Source organism: Ranitomeya imitator, chromosome 10 (assembly GCF_032444005.1).
Source record: "Ranitomeya imitator isolate aRanImi1 chromosome 10, aRanImi1.pri, whole genome shotgun sequence".
In the NCBI taxonomy this organism is placed as follows: Eukaryota; Metazoa; Chordata; class Amphibia; order Anura; family Dendrobatidae; genus Ranitomeya; species Ranitomeya imitator.
In genome coordinates, this window is record NC_091291.1 from 8,770,077 (window position 1) to 8,779,082 (window position 9,006).

The following is a 9,006-nucleotide window of genomic DNA, read 5'->3' on the forward strand; positions in this document are numbered from 1 at the left end:
AGGGTACCCACGTTGTTTTTTTACAATTATTTAAATTGAAAAAAAATGGCCCCATTTTTGACGACCAGCCAAGCTAAAACAGGCAGTTGAGGGCTGGTATTCTCAGGCTGGTAAGGGGCCATGTATATTGGTCCCCCCAAGCCTAAAAAATAGATGTATATTGACTGTATATCTTCAGGTTAGCAGCGGTATTTCTGGGGACAGGTTCTCTGTAAGTTAACTACCCCTAGAATAACTGCAGGAAATAGAAAAATCAAAATATCACAACCACTTGTAATATTGGTTGTACTAAGATAATGAAATTCTTCTCATCAGCAGAAACTTTATAAATGTGGTAATAATTCTTATATGTAACAGGGATTGAACAATTCTTTTTTTTTTCTTTTTAAGAATTGTTCTACAGGTGATCGTGTAAAGAATCGCAGGAGAGGTGTAAACAAGTAAGTCTACAAAAGTGCAATATTGTAATGTTAACATGATATCCTTCTTTAAAAAATCTGTATATTTTTTTTAAATGTAAACAGGTCACTCATCTTTTCCCTGTTTAAACTCTTCAAATTGTGGCATGTAAGGAGTTAAACTGCTTTGATGGTAGTTTTCCGCTATCTCGGTGTTTGCGGGCAGGTGTAAGGCTGTATAACACAGCCAGCCTCTGCTGTACTGAGAGGACTCCGCTTTGAGTCACTTCCATACTCTCACACCCATCAGAAAAGGGCTCTGAAGACAAAATCGTGTTCAGAGTGGACAATCCCTCTAAGTTATGGCCTATTTGGATTAGTGACATCTATGGTGTAAGAATTTAGTCAGAAAAGGAATGGTTCTGCAGGTGGGGAGTCCACAGACCACATCTCAGTACCAATGCTTCTGGGCTGATGTTTTGGTCACTTTTGAATGTTGGTTGTGCTTTCACGCTCGTGGTAGCATGAGACGGACTCTGCAACCCACACAAGTGGCTCAGGTAGTGCAGCTCATCCAGGATGGCACATCAATGCGAGATGTGGCAAGAAGGTTTGCTGTGTCTGTGTCCAGAGGTTGGAGACACTACCAGGTGACAGGCCAGTACACCAGGAGATGTGGAGGGGGCCGTAGGAGGGCAACACCCCAGCAGTAGGACCACTACCTCAGCCTTTGTGTAAGGAGGAACAGGAGGAACACTGCCAGAGCCCTGCAAAATGACCTCCAGCAGGCCACAAAAGTGCATGTGTCTGCACAAATGGTTAGAAACAGACTCCATGAGGATGGTCTGAGTGCCCGACGTCCACAGATGGGGGGTTGTGCTCACAGCACAACACCGTGCAGGACGCTTGGCATTTGCCACAGAACACCAGGATTGGCAAATTCACCACTGGAGCCCTGTGCTCTTCACAAATGAAAGCAGGATCACACAGAGCACATGTGACAGACGTGACAGAGTCTGCTGAAGCCGTGGAGAGCAATCTGCTGCCTGCTACATCCTTCATCATGACTGGTTTGGCAGTGGATCAGTAATGGTGTGGTGTGGCATTTCTTTGGAGGGCCGCACAGCCCTCCATGTGCTCGCCAGAAGTAGCCTGACTGCCATTAGGTACCGAGATGAGATCCTCAGACCCCTTGTGAGGCCATATGCTGGTGTGGTTGGCCCTGGGTTCCACCTAATGCAGGACAATGCCAGACCTCATTTGGCTGGAGTGAGTCAGCAGTTCCTGCAATATGAAGGCATTGAAGCTATGGACTGGCCCGCCCGTTCCCCAGACCTGAATCCAATTGAGCACATCTGGGACATCATGTCTCGCTCCAGACTGTCCAGGAGTTGGCAGATGCTTTAGTCCAGGTCTGGGAGGAGATTCCTCAGGAGACCATCCGCTGCCTCATCAGGAGCATGCCCAGGCCTTGTACAGTAGGGAGGTCATAAAGGCACGTGGAGGCCACACACACTACTGAGCATCTTTTCCTTGTCATGAGGCATTTCCACTGAAGTTGGATCAGCCTGTAATTTGATTTTCCACTTTCATTTTGAGTATCATTCCAAATCCAGACCTCTGTGGGATATTTATTTTGATTTTCATTGATAATTGTTATGTTTTATTGTTCTGAACACATTCCACTATGCAATGAATAAAGATTTGCAAGTGAAATATTTCATTCAGGGATATCTAGGATGTGGGATTTTAGTGTTCCCTTCATTTTTATGAGCAGTGTAGATATGGTGAGGCCTTCAGCTCCAACACCATACAACATCCCACAACATTAGAGATGAGCTGATCAGGCAAAATTTAAATTCTCCTGTTTGCACAGGTTTTCTCGGGAAGTTCAAATTTACTGTACGTTGTTATGTTCTCAGGTTTCTCCAGACCCCAGAGCATAACAAATATAATATGTAAAAAATCAAGAAAATCCTTATTTTCACCTCACCACTCACCTCTCCGCTCCTCACTGTCACCCTTCCAGTTCTTGCTTCATCTTCAGGTTTCCACCTCTTGAACTGAAATCCCCAGTCCCTTTATACTAGGCCAGGACTTCTGGATTTGATTACACCTGGGAGGGTTCTTCACAAGCATACCAAAGATCAAGGTGTCAAAATCCTCACATGTTCAGAAATCTCCTTGTCCCACTCAAACCCGGAAGCCTTAGCCCAGTGTGGGAGGCTCAGGTAGTTCAATGCAAGTTGTGATGATGGGAATAAGTGACAAGGACGTGACGGGTGACAGTGAGGAGCAGAGGGGCTACAGCAGGGAAGTGAGTGAAGCTTGGGTGGATTTTTAAGGTTTTGAAATATGTCGGCAAGTGGACGCCATCTCTTTGAATCTGCTCAAAAGCAAATTATAAAAAATTGGCATTTTGGCAAAATTGTAAAATTTATTTAAAATTCAATTCCACTCAAATTTATTGGGTCATCTCTGTAGAAGACCTTTTTGGCCTCTTGACTTTTGGACACTCAATGTTCAGTATGTGGTCTATGGGTCAGTGGCACTGGGGTATAAAAGGTGTGTATGTCATATTCGTCAGTATTTCACATCTATGGTTTTCCACTTTGCTATAAAGAAAGAATTCAAATCCTTAGAGATCTCCACAGAAGGGAGAAAAAGAGCTTACACTCTAACCAGTCACCTTCACATAACCCCCCCTATGTAGCTGATTTCCTCCTTTTGGAAACAGGTAAGTAAGGAAAATCCTAATGGCAAGCAGATGTAAGTCCAATCAGTTTTAATGCACAGGAATGTAGAAAAGGGCAGATTTACGACCGATAGATTAGAGATAAAAAGAAAATATAAAATCTGTCTGTTTACTTTATAGAAATTATGAAGTGAGGTTATTATGAACTTTGTTGATATAATAGATAGGAAAGTCATATTTTCAGAAACCTGCTGAAATGGCGAACACAAAGCATGGTTTCACGTCACTTAACAATGGCCGGCATGCCACCAACTGAATATTGGCCAGATAGAGGAGAGTATGTATGTATGCCATAAAATGAAGATAAAAAAATGACATTGATGTCTCCCACTTGGGGACCTTCAGGAGCGAAGATTTCGTAACAGTTGAGAATCTCATAATTTCTTAAGATTAAGGAGCATCCTATAGTTCTCTGAAATCCAGCCCAGTTATGAGTCGATGGAGAGGAAGTGTGTGAGTGTCACTTGTGCCATTAAAAAGCCAAGGTGAATTATGATCTGTGTACAATGCCGGTAGATACATTCCTGTGTAGGCTTGACCCACGTTTCACTGGACATTTCTCAATCGAAGTGCTTTCCTTCGCCAAGCTCTGAACCATTTTTGTGACCAGCGTTTAGCAAGTTTCTCTTGTGAATCCTTTTAATTTTATGTAATTGTATATGCTGTATGCTTTTATCCCCTTTGTAAAATCTTTTGTATGTTTATATAAACACTGCCTATCTTTCTGGATTAAATATAAAATGTAATAGTTTTTTCATCTATTCGTGTCCAGGCAAACTTTTGTCTTCTTTTCCAAACATTCAAATTCACAACCTGCAGCACGGCAGACACAAGCTATAATAGTGATCCACAGGCTGCTTTGGTAGTGATAGAAGGATTTTCTCTGCCTAAAGATCTCAGCAGTATTCTTCTTCTTAACAGGCATATTGTACTGGTACACACAGATATATCTCTGTTATGAAAGGCAATTCAGTACTACAATGGACATAGCGGTCAGAGCACATACAGTGATCTGACAATAACCCAAAATCATAGAACGAGCTCTGAGACGTGGGAACTCTGCAGACCGCAATCCCTAATCCTCTCCAAACAACACTAGAAGCAGCCGTGGATTGCGCCTAACTCTGCCTATGCAACTCGGCACAGCCTGAGAAACTAACTAGCCTGAAGATAGAAAATAAGCCTACCTTGCCTCAGAGAAATACCCCAAAGGAAAAGGCAGCCCCCCACATATAATGACTGTGAGTAAGATGAAAAGACAAACGCAGAGATGAAATAGATTTAGCAAAGTGAGGCCCGACTTTCTGAACAGAGCGAGGATAGGAAAGGTAACTTTGCAGTCTACACAAAACCCTAAAGAAAACCACGCAAAGGGGGCAAAAAGACCCTCCGTACCGAACTAACGGCACGGAGGTACACCCTTTGCGTCCCAGAGCTTCCAGCAACAAATTAGACAAGCTGGACAGAAAAAATAGCAAACAAATAGCAAAGAAGAACTTAGCTATGCAGAGCAGCAGGCCACAGGAATGATCCAGGGAAAAGCAAGTCCAACACTGGAACATTGACAGGAAGCCAGGATCAAAGCACTAGGTGGAGTTAAGTAGAGAAGCACCTAACGACCTCACCAGATCACCTGAGGGAGGAAACTCAGAAGCCGCAGTACCACTTCCCTCCACCAACAGAAGCTCACAGAGGGAATCAGCCGGAGTACCACTTGTGACCACAGGAGGGAGCTCTGCCACAGAATTCACAACATATCTCTATATACTGGTACATCTCTATATAATTGTAGATCCAGTAAAATAAAATTACCAGTAAATAACGAAGAACAAATATGATAATCCCCTTCTAAAACACTTTTGAAAAATAAACATCACAAATCCATAAATAAACCCGGCATATTTAATATCTCAATAACTATGACAAAATATGTAATACATTGGGCATTAAAATTATGGTGATTGATGAACAGTGTGATTAATTTTTTCTTTTTATTAAGTAAATCTAAAAAAAAAAACATAAATGTAATGGCTAATTACATGCAAAATGGCCCCTAGAACATGGCAAAAAGAAAAATAAGACATCATATAGTAGTGAGGCTTCCATGAAAAAAGTTATGGTTGCTGCAACTAAGAATAGATGAAGAAAAAATAATGTCTAGTTGTGTAAACAAATGCATCACAAAAAGTCACTGTGCACATGTATGAGTTGTGTCTGTGCGTATCTTATATATCATTAACCCCTTCTCTGTCCCGCAGGTTCTGTGCCGATAAATTACATCTAATATTCTGAGATACTGTGATTCCTGGAAGAGACCAAGATATTGGAGGAAAGTTGTCACCTGAAATAAACAGCGCGCACAGAAATCCGAGGGTCTTCTCTAGTCACTTACTTTAAAAAAAATCTTATAATAAATCATCTTTTCTTTCTTTATAAATCTGCAATAATGACTCATTAGGTGAAATTGATTAATGCAAACATCTGATTAGATCTGGAAGTGAGATTATCATTTCCAGGATAATAATAACAGTAATGAATTATTATAATGTACGGTGACGGATGCAACAAATATTATAATCTGCTTATACAATAATAAATCATCCAGCTCAGATGTGTTGTGTGCAGTAATTACTTCCACCACTAGGAGGCGATGCGGTGATGGACTGCGCTATACATGTAGTACAAGGCGCTAAATATGGAATAACATCAGGTCTGGGGGGGATTACAGTAACATGGGTGTGGGCCGCTTATAATTTGTGAACCTCTAAGGGCAGGGGGGGCAATGAATTTTCCTGTGGGGACACATGAGAAACAGTGACTGTTGTAGAGGGCCAAGCCAATTGTTAGGCGCCAGGATTTTTTAGACTCTGGTCCCAGCGCCTTGCCCAGGATCCTGCTGTATGTCTAGTTACTGCAGGATCTCCAGCTAAGCCTATGGTGACTACTGGTATACACACGTGCAGTGTTGTACTCTGTAGCCTAAGTCCAGATTTCACCCTGCTGAGCATGTCCGTGATGTGGCTCCTTCTCATTGGTGCTCGGTAGTGTTGAGCATTCGGATACCGCAAGTATCGGGTATCGGCCGATATTTGCGGTATCGGAATTCCGATACCGAGTTCCGATATTTTTGCGATATCGGGAATCGGGATCGGGATGAATATTCATGTGTAAAATAAAGAATAAAAATAAAAAATATGGATATACTCACCCTCGGACGCGCCTTGGTTGTAACTGCTGCAACCAGCAGCCTCCGTTCCTAAGAATGAGCGAGTGAAGGACCTGCGATGACGTCGCGGCTTGTGATTGGTTGCGTGAGCGGTCACAGGAGTGGATGCATTTCTTCGGCGCATTTGCTGCCCCATTGTGAGGTGCGGGGAGGTGGCGGCAGAGTTCCGGCCGCGCATGCGCGGTTGGAAAAAGCGGTCCGTCGGCTGCAAAAAACGTTACTTTTAACGTTTTTTGCTCCCGGCGGTCCGTCACAACACGGAAGACGGTTGCGATGTGTGTCAATACGTCGCAATGCATCGGTAATGTAACTCTATGGGGCTAAAACGCATTTTGCAAACAACTTTGCAGGATGCGTTTTTTCCCCTAAACGACGCATTGCGACGTATTAAAAAAAAAACGCCAGTGTGAAAGTAGCCTTATTTACAGCATGTGCCCCACATAGCCTCTTATATACAGCATGTGCCCCACATAGCCTCTTATATACAGCATGTGCCCCACATAGCCTCTTATATACATCATATGCCCCACATAGCCTCTTATATACAGCATGTGCCCCACATAGCCTCTTATATACAGCATGTGCCCCACATAGCTTCTTATATGCATCATATGCCCCACATAGCCTCTTATATGCAGCATGTGCCCCACATAGCCTCTTATATACAGCATGTGCCCCACATAGCCTCTTATATACAGCATGTGCCCCACATAGCTTCTTATATACATCATATGCCCCACATAGCCTCTTATATGCAGCATGTGCCCCACATAGCCTCTTATATGCAGCATGTGCCCCACATAGCCTCTTATATACAGCATGTGCCCCACATAGCTTCTTATATACATCATATGCCCCACATAGCCTCTTATATGCAGCATGTGCCCCACATAGCCTCTTATATGCAGCATGTGCCCCACATATCCTCTTATATACAGCATGTCCCCCACATAGCTTCTTATATACATCATATGCCCCACATAGCCTCTTATATACAACATATGCCCCACATAGCCTCTTATATACATCATATGCCTCACATAGCTTCTTATATGCATCATATGCCCCACATAGCCTCTTATATGCAGCATGTGCCCCACATAGCCTCTTATATACAGCATGTGCCCCACATAGCCTATTATATACAGCATGTGCCCCACATAGCCTCTTATATACAGCATGTGCCCCACATAGCCTCTTATATACAGCATGTGCCCCACATAGCCTCTTATATACAGCATGTGCCCCACATAGCCTCTTATATGAGAACAGAACCAGGTAACATCATAATGGCAACAAAAGGTTTTTTTTTTAAATTCGTTTATTAATTACAGGATAGATTATACACACATTTGCTTGTATTCATCATTATCCATTAGTTAGTTACAGAAAATTACCATACATAGCCATGTATAAAATATTATAAAGATAATAAACTGTGTATGTTAATCATTAACATCTTATTTGAACCTTAACTACATTAACTTCTAATAAAGCCTCCAAAACTAACATAACATAGTGCCTCTTGCAGGAGAGTTCTAAATAGACTCCGCCCTGTGAGTGAATAGTGTCTGCATAATCATATACCCTTTTTTTTTTTTATGCGTATACTGAGTTATCTTGGCCTAAACAGTATGACAGGATGAGTTCCATCTTCCCCATATCTTCTCAAATTTGGCTGGACAACCCCTGTTTTGGTACAGTGTCCGCTCATACGGAATAATTGAGTTCACTAAGTCAATCCATGCTCTAAGAGATGGACAGGAACCTCCCATCCAACGCATTGCTAACACCTTTCGTGCCATAAATAGCGATTCTCTCAGAAAGATTCCCGTGTGGTGATCCCAAGTCTCTGCCTCCCACACCCCAAACAGGCATACCAGTGGCTCAAGTGGAACAGGGATCGACACCAAGGATGTCAACAGTACCGTTACCTCTCTCCAAAATTGAAAAACAACAGGACATTTCCATATCATATGAATGAAATCTGCGTCACTGGAATGACACCTCAAGCAGTCTGATGAATGAAGATGGCCCATTTTAAATAGACGACTCGGGGTCAAATAGGATTGATATATAATATACAGTTGGATCATCCTATTATTGATTGATGGGGAGACCTTAGTTGGAGATTCCAAGATTTCATCCCATTCTTCTCCTAGTGTATCTGGAAGTAGCCTCCCCCATTTTCCCTTAATTAAATCTAAGGTAGATTCTTCGCCTATGGATAACAGATAGGTATATAAAGAGGAGATGAGTCCCTGAGGCCCTTGTGATTTGAGAATTCCTATTAACGGTAGAGTTGAAATAGCTCTACCTGCACCCGTATTCCGTACATATGATTGGAAAGCAGATCTTAATTGTAAGTAGCGGAAAAATTGAGATCTCGGTATATTGTGAGTATTTTGTAATTGTTCAAAATAAACAAAAATCCCCTGGCTATATATATCGCTCACTGTGAGGACACCATACAATGGCAACAAAAGTTTGCACTATATTGTGCAAGACATACCCCATGACAGGGAAATAATCAACTCCATGAGAGTAGGAAAAAAAGGAGAAAAAGAGGAGTTTACTGATTTAGAAAGAAATATTTATTGGTATCAAAAATATTTGATAAAAATACA